The following is a 15,223-nucleotide window of genomic DNA, read 5'->3' as shown; positions in this document are numbered from 1 at the left end:
CATAATGACTAAAGGCTCAATTACTCAATTCCTAAAAATCTTCAAAGTATGTATAATGAATAATGATAAAGAAAAAACAGACAAAGTGAAAGCATAGAGAAATCCAAACAAAACCAGAGATCTTAACACCACTCAATTGTAATTGATAGAACAAGTAGACAACAATGAAGAATGTAGAAAATTTGAGGACAGTGTTAACCACCTTGAGCATAGTGACATTTGTAGAACATATACCCAGCAACTGCAGGATGCATATTCTTTTCAATTGCATATGGGACATTCATAAAGATAGACCATACGCTGACCCTTAAAACACATCTCAATAAATGCCAATCAGTTGGAACCATGGAGAGTATATTCTCTGACAAGAGTAGAAAAATATATGAAGTTAGTAACAGTAAGATAACTGGTAAAGCCCAAAGTTATTTGGAAGTTAGAAGAAATCACAGAGGTGGTTAAAAAATACTTTGAAGTAACTGATAATTAAAACATAACCTATCAAAATTTGTGGGCAGTAACTAAAGAAATACTTGGAAATGAATGTATAGCTTTAAAAGCTTACATTAGAAAAGAAGATAGGCTTAAAAATCAGTGATCTAAGCTTCCATAGTATGAAGTAAAAGTACAAATTAATTACAAAGTAATTAAAAAAAAAAAACAAGAAATAATGGAGATCAGAAATCAGGACCTAAAAAACAGACTGATAGTGACCGATGTTGACTAATAGAGAAAGTCAATGAAGGCAAAGTTCTCTAAAAGGATTCTTAGACCAACTGAAAAAAGAAGAGAAAATATAAATTACTAATATCAGTACAATAGAGGAGAAATAAATAATGTGATGTGAGTCCTCTCAAATCATCAAACCTGGGTAGTTTGGGGATCACAAGTCTTAACATATAAACATACTCATGGCTGAGGTTTTTTTTTTTTTTAAATAGCAAAAGGACAAAAAGCAAAATCAGCAAAGGGAAAAGTTTCATGGGGTAAATTCCAGAGTAAACCAGAGACAAACTTTTAAAAGTCTGTTCTAAGTAGAGTTATACAGGACATGCTTAGTTCCCCCAAAATGAGTTGTGACAACACATGTGAAATGCCTAATGAACTCATTAGAGACTCCACGTCCAAGGTTTTTACTGGGGACTGGCCATGTAGTCAGCCTCTTTCTAGAATATACCACAATTCCAGACTCCCAATAGAAAAGCAGGTATTCAGCACACACCATATTGTTTGACACTTTAGGTACAGTGAGCCAGTATTATCAGATTAGACAGTGAGGACCTTCCTGAAATCCAAGTTTTTGGTGCCAGCCAAGAGACAACATTGAAAGCAATCCTTTCAAATGATAGCCATCAGACCTGCTGTATTAACTCTTTTTAGGCACAGGTACATATCCTACAAATGTTACAAAACTAACTTTATACCAATATCAGAATGATACAGGTGAAAAACTACAGATCTTAAAAATATCACAAATTGGGGCACCTGGGTGGTTCAGTTGGTTAAGCATCTGCCTTTGGCTCAGGTCATGATCTCAGGGGTCCTGGGATCAAGCCCCATGTTGGGCTCCCTGCTCAGCGGGGAGTCTGCTTTTCCCTCTGCCCCCCTCCCCGCTCCTGTGCTTGTGTGCTCTCTCCCTCCCCCCCACCTCTCGGAAAGATAAATAAAATCTTTTTAAAAAATATTACAAATCAACTCTGTGCCAATATATTTGTCAACTGAAACAAAATGGCAAATTTCTTGGAAGTAAAACATAAAACTAACACAAGAATAATTATGATAGTAATTTATCTTTTAGAGAAATTGAATTGGGGGCAAATGTACTTATAAGAAAAATCCAGCTGAATATGTTCTTATAAATTCCATAAAACATCTAAGGAAGTTGGGGCACCTGGGCGGCTCAGTGGGTTAAGTGTCCAACTCTTGATTTCCGCTCAGGTCGTGATTTCAGGGTTGTGAGAACCAGCCCCAAGGGGCGTTCCACGCTCAGCACAATCTGCTTGGGATTTTTTTTCCCCCTCTGCCCCTCCCCCCACTTGCTCGTGCATGCTCTCTCAAATAAATAAATCTTTTTAAAAAGCCATTTAAGGAAGAAGTAACACTAATCTAACTCAAATTCTTTTAGAAAACAAAAATTAGATAACACTTCTGACCTTTTCGAGGTCAATATTACTCTGATTGACAAAACCTGAAGCATATGATGAGTAAATAAAATGTAGTCCAATATTCTTGGTGATTATAAATGCAAAAGTCCTTAAATAGTGTTGGAAAAATTAATCCAGAAACATATAAAAGGGGTAATGCATCATTGGGATTTGTTCCAGAATGCAAAATTGATTGATTTAGGCACGCTAAACCAATATAATTTACCACATTAACAAAATAAAGAAGAAAAATTATATGATTACTTTAATAGATGCAGGGGAAAAGGCATTAGACAAGAATTCAATTCCATGGCATTCCTAGAGGGGAAAAAAGCTCTCAAGAATCCAAGAATGGAAGGAAACTTTTTCAGGTTAATAAAGGACATCCATGAAAAACCTACAGCCAACATTGTGCTTTAGGTGAAATACTAAACATGTTGTACCTGAGACTGAGAACAAGATAAGGATGTCTATTCTTACCACTTCTATTCAACATTATACCACATATTTTAGCCAGTGTACTAAATAGAAGGCATGAGATTAGAAATATCTTTATTGACAGGTAACATGACTCTTTATATAGGAATAAGGAAGGTATCTAATAAAACCTACTAAAATTAATGTCAATTTAGCAAGATGACAACATACACATCAACTTACAGGATCAATTCTATTTCTATAGACTAGATTAGTAGTCAGTTACTAAGAAGGTCCTGTGATCCTTGCCTCCCACCGTTTATTCCCTGTGTAGGCCCCACAGACTTTGGATTGCAGCTGCCTTAAGTGACCAATATAGTAAGTCCTAAGTAACAAGGCATTGCAAAGGACTGCGTAAAAGGCATTGCAGCTTTTCCCTTGGTCTTTTGGATCATTTACTGTGGAGGAAGCCAGCTACCCTGATGGGAGGATAGTCAAGCAACCCCACGGGGAGGGTCACGTGGGGAATATGATAAACACCACGTGAGTGAGCTAACTGGTAATGGGATCATCTAGTCTGGGTCAAACCTTCAGATGACCGCCATTCTATTTGATGTTTTACTGCGAACTTAGGAGAGCAAAACTTGCCATCTAATTGGCACCAAATAGAGAAGGACCAATAGAGAAAGAATAAATGATTACTGTTAGTTTAAGCCACTAAATTGTTGAGTGGTTTATTGTACAGCAATTGATAACTAATATAATGATTGGAAAATGAACTTTAAAGTAGTATCATCTACAGCAACATTCACAAACATTAACAAACAGAAACAAAATATTTGAGGATGTAGATTTGTTTTTTTAAATATAAGTTAGGCCTCTGTACTAAAAAGTATAAAACACTGTCCAGATAAAAATTAAAAAGACCTAAATAAAAGGTTTACCATGTTCACGGATTGGAAGATTTCAATATTGGTAAGATGTTAAGATGTAATTCCTTCCCAAATTTTTCTAAAGATTCAATGTGTTTCTAATTAAAATCCTAGCAGGCCTATTTGTGCTAATTGATATGTAGCTTCTAAATTTTATATGTAAATGCAAAAGACCTAGGATAGCCAAAACCTATATTAATAAAAAAGATAGACTTATAGTGCCTGATTTTGAGACTTAATGAAAAGTTTCAGTGAATATTTTGTACAGCTGTACTAGGATGATAGATGAATAATTTAATTAGGACAAAAAAAAGAGTCCATAAATAAACTCACATCTACAGATACCACGGCAATTCAGTGCAGAAAGTCTTCAAGAAATAGTGTTGGATCAACTGGACACTTGTATGAAAAAAAAAAACAAACCAAGAGGGACCTCAATCCTTACTCCTATCATTCACCAAAATTAATTTGAAATGGGTCATATACCTAAGCATAAAAGCTAATATTAGCCAACTCCTACAAAAAATATAAAAGAATACTTCACGCCATAACATAGGTGAAAGTTCCTTAGATAGGACTCAAATAGTACTAATAATACAATTAAAAAAAAACAGACTTTAACATATGCTCTTGAAGAAAATTACCTTCAAAAAAGTGGAAGCCTAGAAAAAAATATTTGCAAAGGACTTTATCCAGAATATTCAAAGAATTCCTACAGTTCAAAAATAAACAGATAAGCCAATAAGAAAATGGACAAATCGCTGGCAAAAGAAGATGTACACTTAGCCAATAAGTGTATGAGAAGCCACATCACAGTCATCAGAAAAGAACAAATCAAACTCACATGAGACATCGCTTTACAGACAGACATCAGTATGGCTAAAATTTAAAAGACAATATTAAGGGGTAGTAAGTATGTGGAACATGCTGGAACACTCTTACATTGCTTTTGGGAATGTAAACTTGTTCAACTATATTGAGAAACAATTTGATGGATTCTTATAAAGCTAAAAATAAACCTATCCTGCAACTCAGAAATCCTACTCTTAGGGATTTATCCAGATGAAACAAGTGCACGTCTCTAGAAAAATTTCTATCCAGGAAAGTTCATAATAGCTTTATTCATAAGAGCCAAAACTTATCAACCTCAGAGTCCATCTACAGGTGAATGGATAAACAAACTGTGATATAATCTTATAATGGATAATGGAACACCACCCACCAATAAAATGGAACCAACTTCTGTATACAACAGCAGTGACAAATAAAACTTAAAAGCATTCTTTTGGGTGAAAGAAGCCAGACATAAAATGATCCATACTGTATGCTTCCATTTATATATAGCTCTAGAACAAACAAAACTAACCTGTGATGACAGAGTTCAGAACAGTGAATGCCCATGAAAGGAAGTGGGGTGGGTGTTGGCTGAACAGAGCATGAGGAAACATGTTGGGGTGACAGAAATGTTCTATATTTTAATTGGGATGGGAGTAGCATGGGTAATACACTTGTCAAAACTCAGTCAGCTGCACACTTCAAATCTGAGAATTTTGTTGTGTATAAATGATAATTCAGTCAGAAAACCTAAAAACCAAAAGCAATGTTCATCCTTCTGGGGTCACACGGGCTAAGAAACAAACTGGGTCAGGTTCTCCAAGCCAAGAATCTTGATTTGAAATCCCATGCTTATTTTTTTCCCCCATCTATGGTCTCCTGAGAAGCTCTCACCTTGGGAAGGGGTCACCTTTGGCTTTGCACCAGTGTCTTCCTGGCCCTGTCTGACGGGAGGGTGCCGGCAGCCCATCCCCCTGACGAGTGCCTTTCTCTCCTTCTGACTCTACACGAGGTTCTTTGATAAAAGCCTCCCTGCTGGAACAATTTCCTCCCTTATGTCCATGAGCGCTCGAAAATTTGAGGCTGATTTCTCTCAGGGGAACAATCTCCACTTAAAGGCAAAGCCACCGAGGGGCTCCTCTAATCTCAAAAGCATTTGTAGAGCTGAAAGCTGTGTTTTTATTCCCGGGTAACTTTCCCACAATCACCAAGCCTGCCTCGACATACTTTTACAGTGAGCACCGACAGGCCCCGATTTCCTTAAATATTTCTGTACCTGTTAGATGATCCGAAACTTCGGTAACAGGATGGCTTGCTGTCGTGAGTTCCCTGCTCTCCAACACAGAGGTAGGATCGACGTGTTCATACTTCCTGAATCCCCATCAGCCCTGTTGGGGATATGAGGGTTTTACAGTTTGATCACACACCTCTTCGGCAGTCACCTCCCTTCCCAGCCTCTCCATGAGCCTTTCCTCCTTCACAATCACTAATCATGTTTTCTCTCTGGACTGACACCTGCCTTATTAGGAATGTGTTCCACTCAGCAGCCGCACCTGAGCAGGGCCCGTGGCCTCCAGCCTGCCCAGGGGCGATCTGAACCCGAGAGAGGATTAATTCAGACAGGCAGTTCAGAAAATCAGAATTGAGACTCAGGGACTTCTGAATGGTGATGTCCCTGAGGGGTACGTTATGATCCATGGATATCTTCAGTCACCTGATTTGACTGTATTGTTGGATTTTGCTAGTCTTTGTATAATAGAAAACAAGCCTTCTCGCTTCAAGCCCATGTGGTTTGCATTTTGGAGAGCTCCCTCCTACAGGCAGATGCATTCACACACAGTCTGGGGGAGTTTGGAACTCAGAAAACAGACTTGTGAGGAGGTCCACCTGCGTGTGCTCCTTTTCTTAGCTCTGCTGATCGGTGTAGCAGGGCGGAGATTCTCAGCTGCCTGTGTTTGAAGCAAGAGTTTCCAGTACAGGAAATGCCACCTGGAGTTTGCATGGGAAGAACAGTGAGCAGGGGGAGCTGAAAGACTCCTTGCTATAATTAGAGAAACAGTGGAGCAGACGTGTCCCCCAGACGTTCTGCTACTGGGAAACCTCGAGACATTCTGGGAAATTGATTTCCTTGAACTTTTCCCAGGCTGGCAGCCCCAGGGGGTCCAGCCTGAGGCCATGGGAAGACATTAACTGTGTGGCTCAGGCAGAAAGGACACAAATTGCTATTCCTGACCCCACGGTTGGGTTCCAAGTGCAGGTCTGGTCTGGAGTCCTTGTGCTCAATGCTAGTGATCAGCAGGTGCCCAGATCTGTCTGCCACCTACCCTCAACATGTGGCTTCAGTGGTCCTTGCCTGCTGGCCACAGGCCTGACTGCTGTGGCCATCTGTGACCAGAGAGGGGAAGAGAATGGCGATTGAGACCAGAGGAACAGATTTTCCATCTATACAAAATGAAGGCATGGTGGTGAGCCACTGGGCAATACAGAGCAACATCAGAAATAAAGCACAGGCTTAGGGGTTAAACAGCATAAATTTGAATCCCAGCTCTGGCTCTTGCTAGATGTGTGGCTTTGGGAAAAACTATTGACCTCTCTGAGCCAACTGTTTCTTGCTCTGTGAACTAGAGAAAATATATCTTATATGGTTGTTGTGAGAATCCAAGTGGCTAATGGATAGCATAAAGTACTCAACACTGGGCTTGGCACAGAAGCCATGACTAAGTGGTAGTCATGGTTTAAGAAATTTAATTTTGGGTCATTACACCTGAGCTTGAGACCAGCTTTTATTTAACAGCTTTGCTACCTTGGGCTACTAATACAGAATCTCTCCAACTTCATTTCCTTACCTCTAAGACAAAGAAAGTAATGCCCAACGCATGAAATCGTTAGACCTCTCAGAAGCCTTCCCTGACCCCCTGCCAGCTGCGGGACTGGACATGCTCTTGTTAGGGCAGATTCTGATTCACTATGTCTGTGGTGCGGCATGAGCTTCTGCATTCCTAACAAGCCCCAGGTGATGTTTATGCTGCTGGGCCGCACTTTGAGTAGGAAGCGTGTAAAGTTGCCATTCCTTTCTCAGGTGTGTGTGTGTCCCTATAGGACAGGCTTCCCATCGGACTATCTTCTCATTCCCCACAAATGGGTCCACCATTGTCTAGGACTTGAAACAACTTTCCTAGGCAGAAGGTTCGGGCTGCTTCCCTCCTTCCACCTTAGGAGGCTTTAAATCAAGTCAACCCCTGTGACCTGAGATGGAGAAACCCAGCTCCATTTGCTGGGAAACCTCACTTTCTACCTTGGATCTCCTCCACTTCTATTCATTCTCAAAACTCAGTGTCCCAAGATGCCTGGGCGGCTCAGTCGGTTAAGTGTCTGCCTTCAGCTTGGGTCATGATCCCGGAGTCCCAGGATTGAGCCCCTGCATCCCTGCATCAGACTCCCCACTTAGTGGGGAGTCTGCTTCTTCTTCTGCCTCTGCCCCCGCTCATGCTCATTCTTTCTCTCAAATAAATAAAATCGTAAAAAAAACAAAACTCAGTGTCCCTAGAGTGGCCTTTCTCACAGACAGATTTCTCTTCACCTGCCCCCCAGCCCATATTGGCGTCAAGAATTCCATCCTGGTCTTTGTGCCCTGGATCCAGTGTCCACCATGGTGCCTGTTACACTCCACGCACGCACCCACAACCGACCTCCTAGGTGGTGAGTATCACCCACCTGACTGCATCAGACCTTTGAGTGAGGATGTGACATAGCCCTCAGTGTCTCACCCCTGTATTAGAGCCCTCTCCCACCTGTGGGGCTGGCCTAGCTCCCTTCCCCACACCACTTTCAGGCCACAAGACCCCCCTTCATGATGACCCCTGCTACGTCTCGGGGTGTGGAGTTCCAAACCAGAGTCACCAAGTTGTCCACACAATGACTGGAATGGGGGAAGGACCGATGCTGTTGAAGAAAGAGAGGCAGAACGAAGAGAGAATTCTCTGAGGCTTCCAGAGGTGCTGGAAGTATTTAGGGGTAGATGTGCGGGAGGGCATTATAAAAGCCAGAGAAAGCTTTCAAACCCTGGGCGCCGTCTAGGCCCTTCCGGCTCTGACTCCCCCCACACCCCACCCTCACACACATCCGTCCGTCACGCGTACATGCACACATCAGGGTGTTACAGTGCTCCTGCCGGTTTCTCTCTTTCAATCCTCCTTGCCTCTCTCTCTCTCTCTCTCTCCATCTCCCTGTCCCCATGCCTGTCTCTTGCATCCTCCTTTCTCCCCTCTGTGCCTGTCCCTCAATCCCTCCACTTTCTCGGCTTCCCTTTCTCTCTTGGGCTTACTCTGCTTGTTCTGACCGGCCCCAGCTTTCTGTCGGTCTCCAGAGTGTGGGCACAGTTTCCAGCTTCACATACCCAAACCAAACTGGAGAACAAGTGCAGGGAATGGGCCAGCTCTTTTCCTCTTCCAGAGCCTGACGATCTGGCCCCATGCCCTGGAGCTGGCCACGCTTCACTCTGACCCAGTGGGCCTCTGCTTTTTGGCAGGAGGGGAGCTGGGAGGCCCTGCCCGAGCAGCCCGCCTCTGCCTCATCCAGTGGGCACAAAGTGACACCGACAGCTAAGAGCGACACATACACATGCTCTTTCCAGATACCGGTTTCCAAACCTCACTGTAAACACAAGCCCCCTTTTGCTGCTGTCCCTCCTGAGACAGAAGAGTTCGCTTCACCTTCACCATCTACACTGACAGCCTCTCTGGAGGGGGGACCCTGTTTCTGCTGTCTTCACCTTTTTCAAATAATTTACAACAACCATGAATTATCTTTGTAATAAGAAAAGAATGTTATGAAATCAGGTCAGTGAGTGTTTTGAGTGTAGTCATCTTTGGACCCACCTTTCTGGCACTCACAGTCCGTGGCACTTCCCGACTTGGCCAACTCAGAAGCAAAAGAACACGGTAAGCAATGGGCAAATGCAGGCTTCTCCACTGAGGAAAGCCGTGCTCTGCAGAAATGGGCCCTGCTTCTCTTTTGGGCTTAGAAGGAAGAATCTGAGGTTTGTGACCAACATATTAGAAATATTCTAAAGCAAAATTAATCAGTGGGTGCTTGTCACCTATGCAGCATCAATCACTTGGCTACTCTCCACTTCTTCCCAAGAAGCTGCTCTGTTGGGCAGGGGAGAGCAGTTAAGTGGTCCCCCCTGCCCAGTGAAACTTCAAAATCCTGTGGATTTTGCAGGTGACATCAAGAATATCAAGGGTGACCTGTCCACAGGGAAGCCTTACCTTTGTTTCCTGAGTCAGTTTAGAAGAGGGGTGCAGTGTCTGTGGCATCTGCTGACCCTTTCTCTTCCACCCTTCTTCATCGCATTACAAAAACAAAATGGCCAGTCCCCTTCCATCTGCGCGCCTTAGCTGTCTATTCTGTTATCCCGCAATTAGCACAACGATGGGTGACTGGGGTGGGGGGGGGAATGATATTGCTGCGAGTGACCTATTATTATCTGCAAATTACATTTTACAGGGAAATTAAATGAATTCTGTCCGAGCCCCGGGGCCAGGGAGAAAAGAAAATGCCTCATTGTTCAGTTCTGTGAGCTGGAGAGACTGCGCGTGGCGATAAAGAGACCTGTGTTTGTGCAAACAAGGCGTGGGCTTCCAGTATGAAAGATGCATTTGTTACACCAAAGCTTGAAATAGGAAATATGTGTGGGCAGACACAACGGAGATGAAAGAGGAGAAAACTAATTATTACTACCACTGCGTATGTGTGTTGGGGTATTTATATAATGTGTTAAACTTCCTCTGCTGGGAAAATGGTTGTCATATCAGTATGAACGAAACTTTACCCTAAAAGGGGGTATTCTAAGCTCAGTGGGATTGTGTGTTTGAAATGATCTTCTGCCCCTTCCTCTCCTCTTCACATGTCTTTTAATGAGTAGTGTATTCAGAGTATCATCTTCTCTTTCTTGTTTGTTATATTCTCTCAACAAGTGTGCTTTTTATTTTTCTCTGTCAGGCAGATGGCAGGTATCGATACTAACTAAAGAAGGAGTGGAGAATTAACACTGGCTGAAGTCACAGTGGTTTGGGCAAACACGAGTGTCACTGAGAAATCTGTCAAAGGTCGGAGACTCACAGAGACCTTATGTGGATGGCACGACTGACCCTAAATCAAATGTTCTAAACTATGGAGAAAGAAATGGAGTGGCCTCATCCCGATGATCATGTTATCTCAACTGGGAAAAGAGATGCACACATTAAAACCAACCCCACTCCTATGTGTGAAGCAATTTGCCATTAACAAGGCATTGTGTTGGGTGTTGGAGAAGATTCGATTAGGGACAATACATAGCTAAATCCTAAACGAAACATTTCTACCAAGCATCCGATAAAACCCTTCCCCGACCACTGTGAGGGCTTTGTTCTCAAGAGTATGGAGACTATCAACATTTCTCCATGTCTGTGGATCTTGCATCTGAAATAGGAGCAGAATGACTGTGTTTGGAAACTCAACTTCAAGTCACAAGCAAGAGTGGTCAGTAGCTCTGGGATAAGCCTGCAGCTGAGCCCTGCAAGATGCAGGGTGGGGGTCCTCTACATACGTTTGAACAATGACTAGTGAAAACCAGATTCGTGAGCTCATCTTTTTTAGTCGAGGGGTGCCACAGACACGCTGAATAATTCGTTGTGTTTTTTTTCCCTTTGGATTTTCCAGTATGTAATGTATCATGAACAGTATAACAAATGGGGATTGGAAAGAGAAGTATAAGAAAATCTTCCCCCATCCACTGTGGAAATGATGCCACTAATGTACATTTTGGCCATGAGGGGATTAGATCTTTTTAGGAAATTGCTAAAATGTTGTACTAAACACTCAAGAGAGAATGCAGTTGTATTTCACATTTGCCTGTATCATAATCACCAATGGAAACTGTGAAGTATTAACATAAGCACCTATCCCTCCCACCCACCCAGTCTGATTCAGGAACTCTGGCTGGGGCCAGAGAATCTGTGCATTTCACAAACTCCCCAGGTGACCTGACACGTGTTCTTCCACCAAGCTGACAGAAACACTGGCGCTGGAGTGGAATACTCAGATTCTGCCCATTTTCATGGCTTCATAGTATGAAAGTTCCCAAAACATTGAAAGCATTTCCCGTTGAAACCCAATGGGAGAGAATGCTCATGAACATTGAAAGGTAATCTATATAAAGCACCTATGTCAAAACGGATTTCTACTGTGTGCTTAACAATAATGACTTTTATTACCTCCACTCCAGTGAGAAGGGTGGAGGTTCTTGGGGGTACTGAAAACACTCATGGACAGTTTGGAAACTCTTATTCTATACAACAGCAGAAATGCAAGGAGTCCAGAGTCTCACCTCACAATGTTAAGCTTAAGATGGCGAGACATGGAATGGAATGGAGCTTCTAACTTAGTAAAGCTGACAAAGAGGATCAAGACACACAGACAGAGAATGGTGAAGAAAAGCTTCAAAAGCAAGAAACTCTAGTGGCCTTTTATGAGATTTTGGGTGGCCTGTCGTACTTATTGAAAGGGCCCTAAAGAGGGTAATCGTAAGTTTGGTGGACACTATGAAGACTCTAGGTGACTACACATGTAGACCATCGTGAACTCCAGAAGGATCTTAGTTGTGAATCAGCCCTGATACGTGCCTTTTCTTCTTCAGTATTAGTCATACTTAATTAGTAGTTAACTTCCCAGAATACTTCTAGAAAAAAAGTCTATATATGTTAAGTTCACGTCAATAATGGGCTTCCAAATGAATACTAATGAAAAAAATCACAAAATGGAGCTCTATGAAGGAAGCCACTGAGTTGAAGTTCACCTTTGTAACTGGCACATTCTAGAATGAAAGTTTGCAGTTTGATATGTGAAGAAACTAATACATGAACATTATATACATATGGTTTTATAGTGTATATTATATGGATGGTTTTAAAATTCTTTCATTGATCCAACCCCACCAAATCACTTTATAATTATTTTTCTCATTTTGGCATTAAGGTTGTTGATGTTATAAATATGTCTTTTCTGTGAACTTCATTATTTCTAAAATTTCAGAACATGTTTTTCAGCTGCTTCTAGCTATCAATTTGGGATAGGCATACAATTTGCAATGAGGTATTTCCTTATATTCTGTAACAGAATGGCAATTTTCATGTCATATAAATTTCCATGGAAGAATAAAAGGCTTAATTCTTCATTTCATTTTAAAGTAGACATTGGAACAGGTAAAGAACCTGGAGTCTCACAGGTGATAAGAGACATTTCATAATACTAGGCCCCAAATGTGGGCCAGTCTGATTCATCTTTGGATTTTCAATCCATTCTTTCATTTTTTTTAATGTTTTAGATATAATTACATACCATATAGTTCACCCATTTAAAGTGCACATATCAATAATTTTTAGTACAGAACTGTGCAGCCATCACCACAGTCTAATTTTAGAACATATTTATCACCTTCCCAAAAACGCACACCCATCAGCAGTCTCTCTCCATTATCTCTCTAAGCCTACGACAACTATCCATCTATTTTCTCTTTCTGTGGATTCACCTGTTCTGGACATTTCATATAAATGGAACCACAGGGCGCCTGGGTGGCTCAGTTGGTTAAGCGACTGCCTTCGGCTCAGGTCATGATCCTGGAGTCCCTGGATCGAGTCCCACATTGGGCTCCCTGCTCGGCAGGGAGTCTGCTTCTCCCTCTGACCCTCCTCCCTCTCATGCTGTCTCTCATTCCCTCTCTCTCAAATAAATAAATAAAATCTTAAAAAAAAAAAAATGGAACCATTCAATATGTGGGTTTTTTTTTTTTTTTTCTGACTTTACTCTGAGCATAATGTTTTTAGGCTCATCTAGACTGTAGTATGTATCACAACTTCATAGATTATTGTTTTTTATCAAATGATTATATCACATTTTATTTAGCCTTTTTTTTTTTTTTTGAACATTTGAGTTGTTTGCACTTTTGGGCTTTGTGAATATGCTGTTATGAACATCAGTGTACAAATTTTTGTCCGGATATATGTATTCACCTCTCTTAAGCATATAGCTTGGAGTGAATTTGATGAGTCATAGGACAGCTCTATATTTAACAGTGCGCGGGAGGGCCAAACCTTTTTCTAAAGTGCCTGTGTCATCTTACATTCCACCAGCAGTGTAGAAGAGTTCCAATTCCTCCACTTTTTTGCCAGCACTTGTTATTATCTTTTCTTTTATAACCATTCCACTGGGTGTGAAGTGGTATTTCATTGTGGTTTTGATTTGCATTTCCCTAGTGACTAATGATATTGCACATCTTTTCATGTGATTCTTGATCGTTTCTGCATCTTCTTTGGAGACAATATATATTGAGACCTTTATGCCCATTTTTTAATTGGGTTGTCTATTGTTGGATCGTCCGAAATTTTTATATATTCTGGATACAAGTCCTTTACCCAATATGTGATTTGCAAGTATTTTCTCATATTCTGTGTCTGTCATTCTACTTTCTTGATAGTATCCTCTGATACACTTTTAAGAATTTACTGTGTATATTTTTGTATATGGTCTTAGATGGTTGTTTTCTTACAGATGGATAGCCACTTATGCCAATGCTATTTTGAAATAATCCATTCTTTTCCCAGGAGTTGAAATGAACCCTTGCCACCTTTGCTGCTTCTCATAAGTGTTAGTCTTTGGTATATCACTGGTTCCATTTGTTGACATTTAATATAATACTTGTGCTTATATATTCAAAAGTGAAAGTACTCTGTGTTTTTTATACTATCTTCATCAGATTTTGGTGTTTTTCTGACCGCATGTAAAACTGGTTAGTTTCCCATTTTTTTCTATGGTTGGAACTAGCTGATACAACATTTGAGTTGGCTACTTTATGAATGATGGATGAAAGTCAACTTTGTACTAGTCTGTCTTGTTGCCTTTTTCAGTGATAAATTTTAATTCCTAATATCATTTGGAGTAATATAGTACTCTATTTTTTTTCTTCCTGAGTCAATTTTGGCAGTTTATATTTTTCTAAGAAGTCATGTATTTCCTCGAAGTTTTCTAACTGATTTCATAAGATTATAGGTATGATTCCCTTCATTCTTTTAGTCTTCTGTTTGCAGTCAGGTCATCTTCCTCAGAATCTTTCATATTTCTTTCTCTCTGTCTCTGTCTCTCTTCTTAACAGAACTCCTGATCTATTTTATTGGTCTTTTAAGGAAACAGATTTTGGGTCTCACTGTCATTGAAAATTTTATTAACTATAGATTTTACTAATTCCTCCTTCCTTTTTTTTTTTCTGTTTTATTGAGTATCACATTTCTTAATTTGTTCTTATTCTTTGGTTCTGAAATGCCTTTTAAAATTTATGAGTTTAATTTTGGCTTTAATTTTCCCCTGAGTACAGTTTTGTGTTAACTTCTGTAGGTTTTGGTATGCGACAGTTTGTCTCATTACTTGAGTCCTAGGTTCAGAATTCAATTATCTAGTCCTCTTTTAAAAGTAAGTTTTCTGGGGCGCCTGGCTGGCTCAGTCGTTGGGCGTCTGCCTTCGGCTCAGGTCATGATCCCAGGGTCCTGGGATCGAGCCCCGCATCGGGCTCCCTGCTCGGCGGGGGGTCTGCTTCTCCCTCTCCCACTCCCCCTGCTTGTGTTCCCTCTCTCGCTGTGTCTCTCTCTGTCAAATAAATAAATAAAATCTTTAAAAAAAAAAAAAATAAAAAAAAAAATAAATAAAAGTAAGTTTTCTTTCTTTTTTTTTTTTTTTGGTAATTGTTTCCAATTTTATTGGATTGTGATTAGGAAATGTGACCTATATAATCTCTTCTCTTTTAGTTTTTTGAGATCAAGTATATGATTCCATATATTAATGACGATAATAAATTGGCATAGTGATTTG

The 15,223-nt window shown here is 40.7% G+C and overlaps 1 long non-coding RNA gene across 1 annotated transcript in view; it reads right to left on the bottom strand.

Moving 5' to 3' along the window:
* LOC116644774 overlaps nucleotides 1-15,223 on the bottom strand; it is a 108,787-nt gene that overhangs the window by 68,638 nt on the left and 24,926 nt on the right. The window contains exon 2 of the long non-coding RNA XR_004301817.1: nucleotides 5,601-5,712. This is a non-coding gene — a long non-coding RNA (uncharacterized LOC116644774). The remainder of the gene's footprint in view (nucleotides 1-5,600; nucleotides 5,713-15,223) is intronic.

Source organism: Phoca vitulina, unplaced genomic scaffold (assembly GCF_004348235.1).
Source record: "Phoca vitulina isolate PV1807 unplaced genomic scaffold, GSC_HSeal_1.0 scaffold30, whole genome shotgun sequence".
Taxonomy (NCBI): domain Eukaryota; kingdom Metazoa; phylum Chordata; class Mammalia; order Carnivora; family Phocidae; genus Phoca; species Phoca vitulina.
The sequence above is the reverse complement of the archived record's forward strand: the minus strand, read 5'-3'. Positions and strand labels throughout refer to the sequence as shown.